The sequence below is a fragment of the Antedon bifida genome, chromosome 2 (assembly GCF_963402885.1).
Source record: "Antedon bifida chromosome 2, ecAntBifi1.1, whole genome shotgun sequence".
Taxonomy (NCBI): Eukaryota; Metazoa; Echinodermata; class Crinoidea; order Comatulida; family Antedonidae; genus Antedon; species Antedon bifida.
This window is the reverse complement of record NC_136227.1, coordinates 22,170,646-22,188,395: the sequence shown is the minus strand read 5'-3', so window position 1 is coordinate 22,188,395 and position 17,750 is coordinate 22,170,646.

The window sequence follows — 17,750 nt, the reverse complement described above, 5'->3', positions numbered from 1 at the left end:
AAAAGAGAAAAACAATGCACTACCTAAGTAGCTCGCATCGAATGTCCTCTCATGGACTGTCTTTATATAGCCTAGTTTAGCTAGGCTTAGTTTTGTATTCCTTCCAGTTTTTTATATTCTGTATGTTTTGTAAATACTTTTTGTAAATGTGTGTGTACTAATGTAAATTACTTTTTTAGTTGTCTTTGAATTATTTTTATTAGGCTATCGCTCTGATTAGGCTATCGCTCTGCACAAATATTGTTATTGTCAAAAATTTCAATTTTTCCGCTCATTTTTTGTGCGCAGCAGATCTAAAAAACGGCGGTAGCAGTTATGTTGTAACTTGGCCAGCAGATGCTCATATATATGTAGTTGTGCAAGACTATGCGCGATTTTCTGAAATTCTTAGATTGACTATATATTGAAAACCAATAGATATTTTTAAGTACACCACTTGACATACGTATGCTTCATGTCAAGGGTCATTTTCCTGTATCATCAGCAAAATTTTGAACATTGGTATTTTCGCGCGTATGCGCGCTTTGAAAGTTAAGAATGTTCAAAATCAATTTCTTTGGAAATCAATTCTTTAGCACTGAAAGTGTCATTCAGTATAAAGATAGAATAAATAAATAGGCCTAGCCGGTAAACATTGGTAACGTACAAACATTTTACGCTAGTGATGTGTAATTAGTTCATTGAGTACTCTGTGGGACAACCCTTGGGATACCCTTGATGGTGATGTGTAGTTAGTTCATTGAGTACTCTGTGGGACAACCCTTGATGGTGATGTGTAGTTAGTTCATTGAATACCCTGTAAGACAACCCTTGGGATACCCCTTGATGGTGATGTGTAGTTAGTTCATGAGTACCCTGTAAGACAACCCTTGGGATACCCCTTGATGGTGATGTGTAATTAGTTCATTGAGTACTCTGTGGGACAACCCTTGGGATACCCCTTGATGGTGATGTGTAATTAGTTCATTGAGTACTCTGTGGGACAACCCTTGGGATACCCCTTGATGGTGATGTGTAGTTAGTTCATTGAGTACTCTGTGGGACAACCCTTGGGATACCCCTTGATGGTGATGTGTAATTAGTTCATTGAGTACTCTGTGGGACAACCCTTGGGATACCCCTTGATGGTGATGTGTAGTTAGTTCATTGAGTACCCTGTAAGACAACCCTTGAGATACCCCTTGATGGTGATGTGTAGTTAGTTCATTGAGTACCCTGTAGGACAACCCTCATGATACCACTTGATGGTGATGTGTAATTAGTTCATTGAGTACTCTGTGGGACAACCCTTGAGATACCCCTTGATGGTGATGTGTAGTTAGTTCATTGAGTACCCTGTAGGACAACCCTCATGATACCACTTGATGGTGATGTGTAATTAGTTCATTGAGTACTCTGTGGGACAACCCTTGGGATACCCCTTGATGGTGATGTGTAATTAGTTCATTGAGTACTCTGTGGGACAACCCTTGGGATACCCCTTGATGGTGATGTGTAATTAGTTCATTGAGTACTCTGTGGGACAACCCTTGGGATACCCCTTGATGGTGATGTGTAATTAGTTCATTGAGTACCCTGTAAGACAACCCTTGAGATACCCCTTGATGGTGATGTGTAGTTAGTTCATTGAGTACCCTGTAGGACAACCCTCATGATACCACTTGATGGTGATGTGTAATTAGTTCATTGAATACCCTGTAAGACAACCCTTGATGGTGATGTGTAGTTAGTTCATTGAATACCCTGTAAGACAACCCTTGATGGTGATGTGTAGTTAGTTCATTTAGTACTCTGTGGGACAACCCTTGGGATACCCCTTGATGGTGATGTGTAGTTAGTTCATTTAGTACTCTGTGGGACAACCCTTGGGATACCCCTTGATGGTGATGTGTAATTAGTTCATGAGTACCCTGTAAGACAACCCTTGGGATACCCCTTGATGGTGATGTGTAATTAGTTCATTGAGTACTCTGTGGGACAACCCTTGGGATACCCCTTGATGGTGATGTGTAGTTAGTTCATTGAGTACTCTGTGGGACAACCCTTGGGATACCCCTTGATGGTGATGTGTAATTAGTTCATTGAGTACTCTGTGGGACAACCCTTGGGATACCCCTTGATGGTGATGTGTAGTTAGTTCATTGAGTACTCTGTGGGACAACCCTTGGGATACCCCTTGATGGTGATGTGTAATTAGTTCATTGAGTATCCTGTAGGACAACCCTTGGGATACCCCTTGATGGTGATGTGTAATTAGTTCATTGAGTACTCTGTGGGACAACCCTTGAGATACCCCTTGATGGTGATGTGTAATTAGTTCATTGAGTACTCTGTGGGACAACCCTTGGGATACCCCTTGATGGTGATGTGTAATTAGTTCATTGAGTATCCTGTAAGACAACCCTTGGGATACCCCTTGATGGTGATGTGTAGTTAGTTCATTGAGTACTCTGTGGGACAACCCTTGGGATACCCCTTGATGGTGATGTGTAATTAGTTCATTGAGTACTCTGTGGGACAACCCTTGGGATACCCCTTGATGGTGATGTGTAATTAGTTCATTGAGTACCCTGTAAGACAACCCTTGAGATACCCCTTGATGGTGATGTGTAGTTAGTTCATTGAGTACCCTGTAGGACAACCCTCATGATACCACTTGATGGTGATGTGTAATTAGTTCATTGAATACCCTGTAAGACAACCCTTGATGGTGATGTGTAGTTAGTTCATTGAATACCCTGTAAGACAACCCTTGATGGTGATGTGTAGTTAGTTCATTTAGTACTCTGTGGGACAACCCTTGGGATACCCCTTGATGGTGATGTGTAGTTAGTTCATTTAGTACTCTGTGGGACAACCCTTGGGATACCCCTTGATGGTGATGTGTAGTTAGTTCATTGAGTATCCTGTAAGACAACCCTTGGGATACCCCTTGATGGTGATGTGTAGTTAGTTCATTGAGTACCCTGTAGGACAACCCTTGGGATACCCCTTGATGGTGATGTGTAATTAGTTCATTGAGTACTCTGTGGGACAACCCTTGGGATACCCCTTGATGGTGATGTGTAATTAGTTCATTGAGTACCCTGTAAGACAACCCTTGGGATACCCCTTGATGGTGATGTGTAGTTAGTTCATTGAGTACTCTGTGGGACAACCCTTGGGATACCCTTGATAGTGATGTGTAATTAGTTCATTGAGTACCCTGTAAGACAACCCTTGAGATACCCCTTGATGGTGATGTGTAGTTAGTTCATTGAGTACCCTGTAAGACAACCCTTGATGGTGATGTGTAGTTAGTTCATTGAATACCCTGTAAGACAACCCTTGGGATACTCCTTGATGGTGATGTGTAGTTAGTTCATTGAGTATCCTGTAAGACAACCCTTGGGATACCCCTTGATGGTGATGTGTAGTTAGTTCATTGAGTACTCTGTGGGACAACCCTTGGGATACCCCTTGATGGTGATGTGTAATTAGTTCATTGAGTACTCTGTGGGACAACCCTTGGGATACCCCTTGATGGTGATGTGTAGTTAGTTCATTGAGTATCCTGTAAGACAACCCTTGGGATACCCCTTGATGGTGATGTGTAGTTAGTTCATTGAGTACTCTGTGGGACAACCCTTGGGATACCCCTTGATGGTGATGTGTAGTTAGTTCATTGAGTACTCTGTGGGACAACCCTTGGGATACCCCTTGATGGTGATGTGTAATTAGTTCATTGAGTACTCTGTGGGACAACCCTTGGGATACCCCTTGATGGTGATGTGTAGTTAGTTCATTGAGTACTCTGTGGGACAACCCTTGGGATACCCCTTGATGGTGATGTGTAGTTAGTTCATTGAGTACTCTGTGGGACAACCCTTGGGATACCCCTTGATGGTGATGTGTAGTTAGTTCATTGAGTACTCTGTGGGACAACCCTTGGGATACCCCTTGATGGTGATGTGTAGTTAGTTCATTGAGTACTCTGTGGGACAACCCTTGGGATACCCCTTGATGGTGATGTGTAGTTAGTTCATTGAGTACTCTGTGGGACAACCCTTGGGATACCCCTTGATGGTGATGTGTAATTAGTTCATTGAGTACTCTGTGGGACAACCCTTGAGATACCCCTTGATGGTGATGTGTAATTAGTTCATTGAGTACTCTGTGGGACAACCCTTGGGATACCCCTTGATGGTGATGTGTAATTAGTTCATTGAGTACTCTGTGGGACAACCCTTGGGATACCCCTTGATGGTGATGTGTAGTTAGTTCATTGAGTACTCTGTGGGACAACCCTTGGGATACCCCTTGATGGTGATGTGTAATTAGTTCATTGAGTACTCTGTGGGACAACCCTTGGGATACCCCTTGATGGTGATGTGTAGTTAGTTCATTGAGTACTCTGTGGGACAACCCTTGGGATACCCCTTGATGGTGATGTGTAGTTAGTTCATTGAGTACTCTGTGGGACAACCCTTGGGATACCCCTTGATGGTGATGTGTAGTTAGTTCATTGAGTACTCTGTGGGACAACCCTTGGGATACCCCTTGATGGTGATGTGTAGTTAGTTCATTGAGTACTCTGTGGGACAACCCTTGGGATACCCCTTGATGGTGATGTGTAGTTAGTTCATTGAGTACTCTGTGGGACAACCCTTGGGATACCCCTTGATGGTGATGTGTAATTAGTTCATTGAGTACTCTGTGGGACAACCCTTGGGATACCCCTTGATGGTGATGTGTAGTTAGTTCATTGAGTATCCTGTAAGACAACCCTTGGGATACCCCTTGATGGTGATGTGTAGTTATGTTCATGAGTACCCTGTAAGACAACCCTTGGAATACCCCTTCATGGTGATGTGTAGTTAGTTCATTGAGTACCCTGTAAGACAACCCTTGGGATACCCCTTGATGGTGATGTGTAATTAGTTCATGTAATTAGTAAATTTCCAGATCAGCCAAATGTAAAATAAAAAAGAAATCTGTTAATTTGCATACTGACATTACGATCTATCTACATTGCCATTATTAGGTCTTTACATTTTGTGTATATGAATAAATGTAATAATAATATGAACATACGTGATATCATGTGTTGTATTGGCAAAGGGATGATCAGTATTAATACTGTAGTTGAGTCGCCAAGGTTAGACATTTTCTTTAAAATTTGTAAGAATAATAACCAAAATTTGATAGATGGCCTGGCAACAAGTTATCATGCCATCCATGTTGTCCATTTCAAATCACTAGAGGACAAATTCACTGAAAAGATGATAGTAATGCAGCTTTACTATTCCATTTGTAATTAACCTTTTAATATTTAATTGTACCATATTTTCCCTACATTTCAAATATTGATAGCCTAATCAGAAATGTTATCAGCTATTCTACATGTACATTTTTATCTATTTAAAATGATTTGAGTTTGGAATTTGTTTCTACTGTAATAATTTGTATTTGTTACAGACTGAATTCTATTCAATAATAGTACTATATTATCACATTATTATTATTTTCTGAAATGGCAGAACATTGTATTATATTACTGAGGTCTATGTTGTGGAATTATATTTATAAATACTGTTCTCTGTGGCCCTGTTTCTGCTGCCAAGAAAATACCGTATTTTATACGGTATTTTTTGAATACCGTATTTATACCGTATTTTTTTGGCAGCAGAAACTGCGCTCATAAAAAAAATACCGTATTTTGTATACCGTATTTTCCCCACAAAATTTGTGGATAAAATACGGTATTTACAAATTTATACCGTATTTTTTGTACCCATTTCTGCTGCCAATAAAAAATACCGTATTTTTTTTGACCTGCGACATGAGGTCAACATCGTGTTTTTATTTTCTGTCGCTGTCAGCTGTTTTACACACGTGTATAGATATATTCGGCGAAAATGTGGAGCGAAGACATCACAGTATTTACTATATAAATCTGTATGGGGAAGGAGGGGGAGAAGGAGGGGGAGGGGAAGCTAAAATGTCCGGCCAACTAAAAGGTAATAAAAGGGACAACCACATTTATAAAGACATTTCTAAAAAAATAAAGCAAGAGTACGGAATAGACTTGTCTCCAAAGCAAGTAAACTCAAAGCTAAGAGCCTGCGAAAGCAGTACAACATTGCAAAAGACAATAACTCGGGGAGGGATAGGAACAAATTACATGTCCCCATTACGATGTTTTCTGTGCTCTCACAACATCTCTATCACTAGGGCTAGCCTGTTGACAGTGAGGCGTAAACTTCCTTTATTGCGACTTATTATATTACTATTATTATCGACCAAATAAATGAATGGCAATTTGGGTAAAAAGGATGAAATTTAACACGACCACCCAAGAAGTATTGTTAGCAGAAACGGGGTACTAAAAAATACGGTATAAAAAATACCGTATTTTATACCGTATTTTTATACCGTATTTTGAGCAGTTGCAGCAGAAACAGGCCCTAACTCAGATAGAAAAATTGGGTTTTTTTTGTGTATCTCAAATATGATAATACAGTTTAATTTTATACGAAAAAACCACAATTCTTAAAATGTTTATTGAACAGCCACAAACACTCAAACACAGATTGTTGATTATATTTATTTATATATATCTTTATTTGAATTGACTTTTTGTACATACATTGTTATTATTATGAAACCAGCCATCTAATGTGATACGTTTAACTTGTTGCGCCAAATCTTTATGTTTCCGTTTTCTTCCTCTCTCCTTACGAGGCATCTTGAGGAGAAGCGATGTCGAAAAACGCGCAAAAAGTTTGATATGCGCCCTGTAGTATGTGAAATGATCTATTTTTAGAAGTTTAACTAGAGATCATGATGTCACCTCACGATGCTCTTTGATTGGCCAGCTGTGACACTCAACTCACAAATTGTGAGAAATTTCTATTTTTGTTTTTGCCATTCGTGGAGCCTACTCAGAGTCTGTGTATACTAACATTCACACAAATATGTCACACGATTAAAATATTGAACCTCTAAAAAAAAGGGCACCTTTAAAATTTAAATCCCTTGGATCCGCTCTTGAAATTATGAACGATCGCTTAAAATGTGTAAATATTAGCGGTCCAGCTCGATCATCGTTATTTATTTTCACATTCAACGCACCTCGCATGACAGGTATTATTATAGAGTGTGTTGCCAAGTTTTTTTGTTAATTTACATATCAAGTCAAGGCCTCCTACAATTTTTAAATTTTACTATGACCTTTTGACATCGCATGACCTTGGGCGGTGCCCTCCTCACCCTAACCTCAATACTGTTTTCTCCTCAAGTTTCAGCTCACCCGGTGCAAATTAAATATGTTCATATTTGACCTGACCCAGATGCTATCTCGTTTTTTTTCTAATACAGAGTTGTACCCTAGTCTTTGAATAGAAAATGAAATATATGATTCAAATTTGTCGCCCTGGATTTCCTCCAAAAAATATAATTGATTGCAGAGGGATGATTTGGCATACAAAACGAGCAATATGCATACACTGGATCTACGGTTTATAGTCCTTATCCGAGAAGATTTGTTCTACCACCAGAACTAGGTGGCGCTGCTCAGTGGCGACGTCTAAGGCTGGATTCTTGTTGTGATCTAAATTCGATTTTTGTTAAATTAGTAACTTTTTTTGGAGTAATCTTGTTGATTGACACTTGTAAGAATGTATTGTGGATCTAATTACGTGGTTTGTGGAGTTTTGTCACTTTTACTGTTCATACGATGTTGTGTTTTTTGTGTTAGCGTCGATGGTATCGGTCACGGTAGACTGGTCTACAGCAGGGAAGCGCTGCTAAGCCTTAGATCGAAGAGCGACACAATACAAGATGTAACACGCCTAAGCCTAGATATAATTAGCAAAGGAAACAACTACGACAATAATAGCAGACATAAAAAAAGGAAGAGGGGTAAGAAAGGAGGAGAAAGACAGAGGATAAGGAAAAATAAATATCGCTTACCCTTGCCAACAATTGTTTTGGCAAACGTTCGGTCATTAAAAAATAAAATGGATGAGGTTTGGACAAATATTCGATATGATAGGGTTTTTAGAGAAGCCAATCTATTATGTTTTACAGAAACATGGTTGAGCGAAAATGTCCCTAATGAAAGTGTCGAAATTGATGGATTCACCCTAATTCGAGGAGATAGGACAAAACAATCCGGAAAAGACATTGGCGGTGGTGTATGCTTATTTGTAAACAAACGATGGTGCAACATAACTATTGTTCGCGATAAGCAATGTACACCTGATATTGAATTGTTGACAATTTCACTGAGACCATTCTATTGTCCGCGGGAATTTCCACAGTTATTTGTTACAGTTGTGTATATACACCCAAAGGCTAATTCTACACGAGCAGCTGAAATCTTGTCTGAAAATACGCACAAGTTGGAGACATTGTCACCTGATGCACCCAGGCTCATATTAGGCGATTTCAACCAACACAAGCTTGGTAAAGTGCTCAGAATATACCACCAATATGTAACCTGCCCTACTCGTAAAGATAAAACAATAGATTTATGCTACGGTACAGTTCCAAGCGCATATAGGTCCGTGGCATTACCACCGCTTGGTGCGTCGGACCACAATTGTGTGAATCTGATTCCAAAATATGTCCCAGTTATCCAGAGGAAGGACAAAATAGTCAAGACTGTTAAATTGTGGACTTTGGACAGTATCGAACGTTTAAGAGGGTGTTTTGAATGCACTGATTGGCAAGTATTTTATGAGTCGTCATCAAATCTAAACGAAATGGCGGATGTTTATAACATCATATGTAAATTATTGTGTTGATTCAGTAATACAGAAAAAAGAGGTTGTCGTTTTTGCAAATAATAAGCCGTGGGTTACGAAAGAGTTGAAAGACATATTAAATAAGAAAAAACGGATTTTTTACCAAGGCACCACTCACGATAATAAGCAAATAAATAAAGAAGTTAAAGTAGCTGTCCGTAAGGCTAAAGACATGTATAAGAGAAAAATTGAAAATAAGTTTAGTAGTGGATGTATTCGTAGTGCTTGGCAAGGAATTAAACATATGGCGTCTATAAACACAGCTGATAAAACACAAAGAAATAAAATAAATGTAGAGGGTATTGATGACCAGGCATTGCCAGATAGATTAAACGACTTCTTTGCTAGGTTTGAAAAACACGATTTAAAAGACGACACTGTTGGCAATAATGATCCGCATGTAGATGAAATTATTATTTCTGAGGATCATGTTAGAACATTACTCAGGAATATAAATGTAAATAAGAGTTCTGGTCCCGATGGTATTGAGGGCAGAACATTGAAGTCGTGTGCGGATCAGCTCAGTGGTGTCCTTCGGTACCTCTTCCAGACCTCTATAAACCAGTGTGTAGTTCCTAATCTTTGGAAAGAATCGATTATAAAACCTATTCCTAAACAGACTGTCATAAAACAACTGAATGATCTGCGCCCTATTGCGCTGACATCTCTTGTTATGAAAATCTTTGAAAAGATAGTTAAAACCTACATCACGTCTGTTGTAGAGTCTAAACTCGATCCACTGCAGTTTGCATACAGGTCTGAAAGAGGTGTTGAGGATGCCAAGCTTTTTTTATTAAACACATTGTACAAGCACCTTGAACTGCCTCGATCTCACGCCAGAATGTTATTCGCCGACTTCTCTTCTGCCTTCAATACCATGCACCCTTATATTTTAGCAAACAAATTAATTTCGAATTTTGGTTTTCAACGTGATTTTGTATTATGGATTATAAGTTTTCTTACGAACAGATGTCAGAGGGTCTTAGTTAACCAAAGACACTCGAATGTACGTATGACAAGTATTGGATCCCCCCAGGGTTGCGTCCTCTCTCCTCTCCTGTATATTATATACACGGATGACTGTCGCAGCAAACAGGACAATAGTCATCTTGTTAAATTTGCTGACGACACTGTCTTGCTGTCTCTCCTTCAAAATTCACAGGACGGCCATGATTCCGCTTTAGATGATTTTATCCAATTTTGTGGAAACTCCTACTTGGAACTCAATGTGACCAAAACCAAGGAGATGATTGTAGATTTTAGGAAGGAGAAAGGACGCAACTCTTGGGTATCCATTATAAATGACGAACCAGTCGATATTGTCCATTCCTTTAAATACCTAGGTACTATATTTGAGGACAATCTCGGCTGGGAATTAAACACAGAGGCAATAGTAAAGAAAGGACACCAGAGACTTTATCTGTTAAGGAAGCTGAACCATTTTAATGTCGATAAAGTAATTCTTAGGGTTTTTTATAATTCCTTTATTGAGAACGTTTTAACTTTTTCCTTTATATGCTGGTTTTTTAGTCTTAGGGTCAAAGAGAAAAACTCACTACAAAGAATTGTTAACTTAAGTTCTAAATTAATAGGTTGTCAACTTCGTAGCTTATCTTCTTTCTGTGACATGCAAACTCTAGAAAAAAGTAGAGCTATTCTAAAAAATATTAACCATGCCTTGTTCAGTGATTTCGAGCTCATGCCTCATGGGCGTCGCTTTCGATGCCCGGCATGTAGAACAAACCGGAAAAGGAATTCGTTTTTGCCAGTGGCTATTCGACTCTTAAATTCTTGAACCTTGACTTTTTTTCTATTTTGTACTGTGTATTGTGATATTTTGTATATTTTGTAAGATCATTTTAATCCAGACCTTTTTATTTGAATTGCCCCGTGTGGGATGATTAAAGAATTTTGAATTGAATTGAATTGAATTGAACCATGGAGCGAGTGAGCCTCGAACCCTTGCCGATGTTATGGCTATGGATTATGGTTTCCACTGTCTTAACCGCTCGGCCACTCACTCTCTCATTGATCATTGTGTTTGAACACCTTGACTTTCAACGCCACGGATTACTGTACACCTTGCGTAGATAACGCTACCTTAACGCTGTGAATCTGAATATACCTAAGACAACGGGTTGATTGGCAGTGAATGCAACATTCCAATCTTTCTTGGATTCAAGCTTATTCCCTTATTATTTCCCCGTCATAAATCAGTACATAAATACAGTATTTTTTAGAATTTGTAGATGACATCATAGCAACTTCAGTCACCATACCTTATTGGGTATAACATAAGTGTAACTGATATCAACATTTATGGGCACTTATACCTAGGTCTAAATACATATTACTATTGTACTGTATAACAATTCTGGATTTTTTCTTTGATCACAATTTGAAGTGTAGATTTTTTACTTCAATAGAACATGAATCCAGTCAGAGGAATATCATTAAAATAATAATAGTCATCATAAGGGTCATACGTTATATTAAAGAAAACAAAACTTTTTAATATTTGAGAATTTACAGTGTTTTATATTTGATTACTTTATAAATTTCAATCACGACATATGATTACTATTATTTATACTATAAAGCCAGAGGAATAGCTGTAACAGTTGACTTTAACAGTAGTTCAGCTACTCTTAAAGACACTATACCTGCAATTTAGACGTAATAACTTTGAACTTTCTGAACTTTGAAATAACAGTGTTATACCAGTAGCAGAGCAAAGTTTGCTTCTTTCTGCAAATTTCATCATTTTCTTTGTTTTATTTTGGAGTGTGGTTTAAAGATGTATTGTTCCTTTGACTAATTCCAAAAAAATAAAAAATAACAGATTTCGAAAAAAGGTGGGTCATTTTGAAGTATCATAATAGTTATTAACTATCACCAAAAATTTGTCGAAAAAAAAAATCATTTAACTGAAATACAGACGTTTTTTTGTTAAAAAAATAACTTTGACTTCCAGTCAAAGTTTTTGATCAAAACATATCCCATAATGAAACGCGCTTGTTTGGCTACTCTCTGTATGCATAATCATAAAACTTCCTCACGATCTGTTTGAAAATACCTTCTCAACCGTGACGAGTTGTAAACAATCCTAATTAGCATATGCATAATGCGTACTCGTGTTTTGAAATCTTTGTTTACTTTCGCTCGCGACGATTTTCCAGATGAAATGTAATCCAACTAATTTACCTGTTAATTACGTAAATGTGTTGCTTTTGGCTCGAATTTTCGACTTAAAGTGAATAACTTTAATATTACTTTGATATGGCCAATTTAAATTTAGAATATTTTGACCTTCATTTTTTTGTGTTTCAAGGGACAATACATCTTTAAGCAACACTATTGTACAGTTTATAGTGGATAAATGAATTGTGGAAATTGTGGTTTTAACTGATGACTTATTTAGCATTTAATTTAAAATAATACAATTTAACGTTTTGCTCAATACATTTATTGCAGCAGCTTCATATTTGTTAACTTTTTTAAATCATTAGTTATATACAATAATAATAATGAATTTGCAGTAATTGATTATAGTTATTAGATTTATTACCATACCGGAAGTACTTTAGTAGAGCAGTTAATGACATGAGGTGTGCATTTTATTACCAAAGCATGAAACTTGGCACAAAGTTTCTTTAATGTATATAGATTCAAAATATCGGGGGGTGCCAAGTGTCCAACGTCCGGTATGGCGGCCATCTTGATTTCAAAATGGCCACCATAAAAAAAAATGTTCATATCTTGGCAACTATACACATTAGAGACTTAATTCTGGTCTCAAATTGTTCACAAACTATATATTTCTATTTGCTCTAATGAACATTTTCGTCCAAAAATGACCGGAAATGACGTTTCTTTTAGTTTGACCTTTGACCTCGTATTTGTATATCTCTGTAACTACTGGTCATTTTCAATCAATTTTGGTGTCATTTTGTTCAGAATAAATACATTTATATTTGTAGTAATAAAACATTTTCACATAAAATGACCGAAAATACAATTTATGATCTTTGACATTTATTTATTGATTTTTAATTATGTGAATATACTGTATGTGGTTTTTGTTGGTCTTAAATGCACCTAATTTTGAACTTTGACCTGATAGGCGTAATTATATTAAATGATTAATGGACTTAAATTGTATATAGTACATAAAATTGGTAAACATTGTGCTTGGTGGTACCATTAGTTCAATGATGTTGGCACCTTCTGATTCGCTAAAAGTTTTAATAGTTTGACAGAGGAAATAACATACATGTTATGGAATACCGTAAAACCTCGAAAAGGTGATAGTATGAGCTTCTTTTCGAGATAGACTGTATTTGAATGTCAAATGAATAGTATGATGATCGTGTTTATATCAATATATTATTAATGACCTTACAAAGAACCCTTTATATTTCAACAATCAAGCCTCAGTTATTCTACAATTTATTGTTTTCCAAGTGGTAGGCCTATTTTGATTGCATCTTCTTTTTGTATGCTTCCTCGGTTAATATGGTCCTACCCCTCTTTGTCTGTAGATGGTCTTATACCCCACTCTTTGTCTGTGGATGGTCTTATACCCCCTTCTTCGTCTGTGGATGGTCTTATACCCCCTTCTTTGTCTGTGGATGGTCTTATACCCCCTTCTGTGTCTGTTGATGGTATTACACCCCTTTCTTTGTGTGTGGATGGTCTTACACCCCTTTCTTTGTCTGTGGATGGTCTTACACCCCTTCTTTGTCTGTGGATGGTCCTACACTCCCTTCTTTGTCTGTGGATGGTCCTATACTCCCTTCTTTGTCTGTGGATGGTCTTATTCCCTCTTCTTTGTCTGTGGATGGTCTTATACCCCTTCTTTGTCTGTGGATGGTCTTATACCCCTTCTTTGTCTGTGGATGGTCTTATACCCCCTTCTTTGTCTGTGGATGGTCTTACACCCCCTTCTTTGTCTGGACCCACTACTTTGATTGATTAAATCAGACATTGTTTCTTGTATGATTAGGAGACCAAGACCTTCAAAGTGAAAGTCCACAGGTGGATGCCTAAAAAAGTCTTGTACAGAACAGTATATTGTACTGTATAGTCCAGTGGCAGGAGGGGGGAATCACCACCCGAAAGGGGACAAATTGCCATCCAACTTTTCTAGACCAGAATTTTCCGTAGATTACGAATATGGAAGATAATCGATCAGGATAGGAAGCGTTTTCGAGATATAAGGGGTCAAAGTTCAAAATTGACCAATTACAACAATGTATTATGTATATGTATTATAACAAATTTATTGAAGCACAATTTGGTCTTTTATTACATTTTTATGATTATAAGTGTCTATTCAATCACCTTGTGAAAAAAAAATCCTTTGTAATTAAGGGTCAAATGTCAATATTGACCAATCATAGAACGTACCTCTAAAACCAAATAAAAACTTATATTAATAAAAATTGGATGTTTTCTTATCCTGTTAATCAATCATACGCAATGTAAAAGAGCGAATACATCATTTCATCAGTTGACATAAGGTCAATTTCATCAGTTGACATAAGGTCAAAGGTCAACATTTTAATACACGTATTAGTTAACAAATAAATGCAAAGTTGTCCAAACTATGATTTTGATGGTTTTACAATTAATCAAATTATTTGATTAGTAAAGTTATGTTATTTCATTATAATTTTGATTAATATAATTATAATACTGTTTTTAATCAAATCAGACTTCGATCAGGATAGGAAGCGAATAGGAAGAGATAAGGGGTCAAAGTTCAAAATTGACCAATTATAACAATGTATTATATACATATGTATTATAACCAATTTATTGAAGTTCAATTTGGTCTTTTAATACATTTGTATGGTTATAGGTATCTATTCAGTCGCCTTATAAAACAAATACTTTTCAATTAAAGGTCAAATGTCAATATTGACCAATCACACAATTTGCATATAAACCCAAATAAAAACTAACATTTAGGACAAAATGTTATGTTTTATCATTCTGTTAAGACATCTATCAATCATACACAATCAAAAGAGCACATTTATCATTACACAAGTTGACATAGGTCAAAGGTCAACATTTGAACAAGTGATATACTAAATAATGCAAAGTTATGAGATTGATGTTCATAAATGTAATCACGTTATTTGATCAGTGAAGTTATGGTATTTTTATATTTTTTCTAGTGCGCATTATTTTAAATGTATTAAAATAATACTGTAAAATAAATAATAAAATTATTATTAATATTATTAATATTATGACGGTTAAAATGTTATGATGTTAAAATGTTACGCTGACCTTCAATGATTTGCCACTATACAGTTGCATTTATTAGAGCTACAATATTCGTTTTTGGAAAATAAACTACTATTCATCAGAACCAGAGAATACCAATTCGTACAGGATAGGGCATAGGCAGATCCAGGTGGCCAAACTCAATCCACAACTCAATACACAGACAGACCACAATTTGTATATAGCCACAGATAGTTTGGCCCATACAGGAAAGAGTTTCCGGTACACAACAGATTCTAAAATAACCCATATGGATTTGCCTGAATGAACCCTCTAAGGACCCTTTTGGGATCTCTATGTGGTGTGCTACATAAGGCCCTGTATTAGAAATTAATATGGGGTAAATAGTTCATAGATGAACTATGAAATAAAACTAAAATGTTCACCCTCAATCTTTAAATAACATTTATGGATTTGCCCAAATGAACCCAAGGGCCGATCCTTCATGGACCTTTCGGGGTTCTCTATGTGGGTCTACAAGAGACCCTATATTGGAAATAATGTATGTGTGGTGAAAATGTGGGTTCATAGAGATATAATAAATATCCCTGTGCACCCTCGATCATCCATAAGGAACATTTTATGGATTTGCCCAAATTAACCCAAGGGCCGGTCGTTCTCCATGGATGGACATTAAGCCCCATAATGGAAATATAAGAGGTGACACTGTGATTTCATATAGACAGGCGCGGCCCATGGAATAAAGCTGCCTGTGCACTCTCGATCCTTAAGGAACACTTATGGATTTGCCCAAATTAACCCAAGGGCCGGTCCTCCATGGATGGACATTAAGTCCCATAATGGAAATATAATGGGTGACACTGTGGGTTCATATAGACAGGCGGGGCCCATGGAATAAAGCTGCCTGTGCACTCTCGATCCTTAAGGAACACTTATGGATTTGCCAAAATTAACCCCCCAAAGGCCGGTCCTCCAGGGATGGACATTAAGCCCCATAATGGAAATATAAGGGGTGACAATGTGGGTTTATATAGACAGGCACATGGAATAAAGCTGCCTGTGCACTCTCGATCCTTAAGGAACCGATTTGGATTTTGCCTAAAATGAAACAACAGCAGGTCATCTATTTAGACCCTTCTGTGTTTCTCTACTGTATGTTCAGTTCTACATTTGGCCCCTGTATCGGATCAATGCACTTGGCTACATAAGTTACTGTGTAAGAAATATATCAGGTAACTAAAACTGTAGGTTCCAATATTAAGCCATGGGAAAAGCCTGTCTGTGCACCCTCAATCCTTTTAAAAGGAACCCATATGGATTTGCCAAAATGAACCAAGGGTAACTTCTGAATTCTCTATGAACCGTACATTCCGTTGGAGATACATGGATACCTGATTGAAATTGCTCAAATGTTTCTGAAAGACATTGTACTGTATAGTAGTAGTATTCCCCTTCCACACCTCTTTGCATTAAATCTGCCCGATAGGCTCTTATGTACAGGATTTCAAAGCAATAATCACACTTGTATTTTTCAAGCAGTATAATCTATTAGATTGAATAAAAATATCTATTATAAACAATTTGCCGTTAGAAATCTCTATGCCATGTCGTTATTTAGATGAGAAAAACAGGTCAAAGGTTAAAATTACAGAAAAATAGTGTTTCAGTCACTTTTTGAAAAAAATGTTGCATTATGGCAAGTATAAACATATATATTGTGAACAATTTGATACCAAAATTGGCTCCTTACGACAAATATTTATTAATTTATGTTTTTATAACCTTATTCAATTATGTCAAAGGTTAATAACCACACTTCCGGTCATTTTCAAGCAATATCATCTGTTACACTGAATATAAATGTATATCTTGGGAACAATTTGCTTCTATTTTTAATTCTCTCCGACCTGCCGTTACGTAGAAATAGCAAAAAGAGGTCAAAGGTCAAAATTGCTAAAAATGGGGTTTCCGGTCAATTTTACAAAGAAAGTTCTGTTAGAGCTAATATATACATATACATTGTGAACAATTTGACACCAAAATTATCTCACTAGGTCTAGAATTTCCAGAGATATAGCATGTTTTTATATTGGTCAATTTTGAACTTTGACCCCTTATATCTCGAAAACGCTTCCTATCCTGATCGATTACCTTCCATATTCGTAATCTACGGAAAATTCTGGTCTAGAAAAGTTGGATGGCAATTTGTCCCCTTTCGGGTGGTGATATCCCCCCTCCTGCCACCGGACTAGTAGGTCCATGTCACTAATTTGAGGATTACTTGAATAATTATATTGAGATGTCTTTTACGAATTGATTTGGTTCGGATTTTGCTAAAAAATCAATGACTAGAGAAAATCGAGGAAAAGGATTCAGATGGTTTACAGCAAAGGCCCATTACCATAAAAATTGATTACATTTTTTTAGATGCAACGAAAATAAACAAGAATTATCTGAGTTTCTGACTAATGAAAGTAGGTCTACTGCACAAATGCAGGATAAGTTTGTAGTAAGTACTTTGAAAATGAGAACTTTCCGAACTTGTCTCATATGCAGCATCAAAGAGGCCAACGAAAGAATGCTACTTTACATCAAAAATATTTCCAAATGGCACCTAACAATTCAATTCAACTTTTATTTCAGACAATTGTCCATATGGTATAATACATTTTTTAAAAAAAGAAAAGATGAACGATTGACACA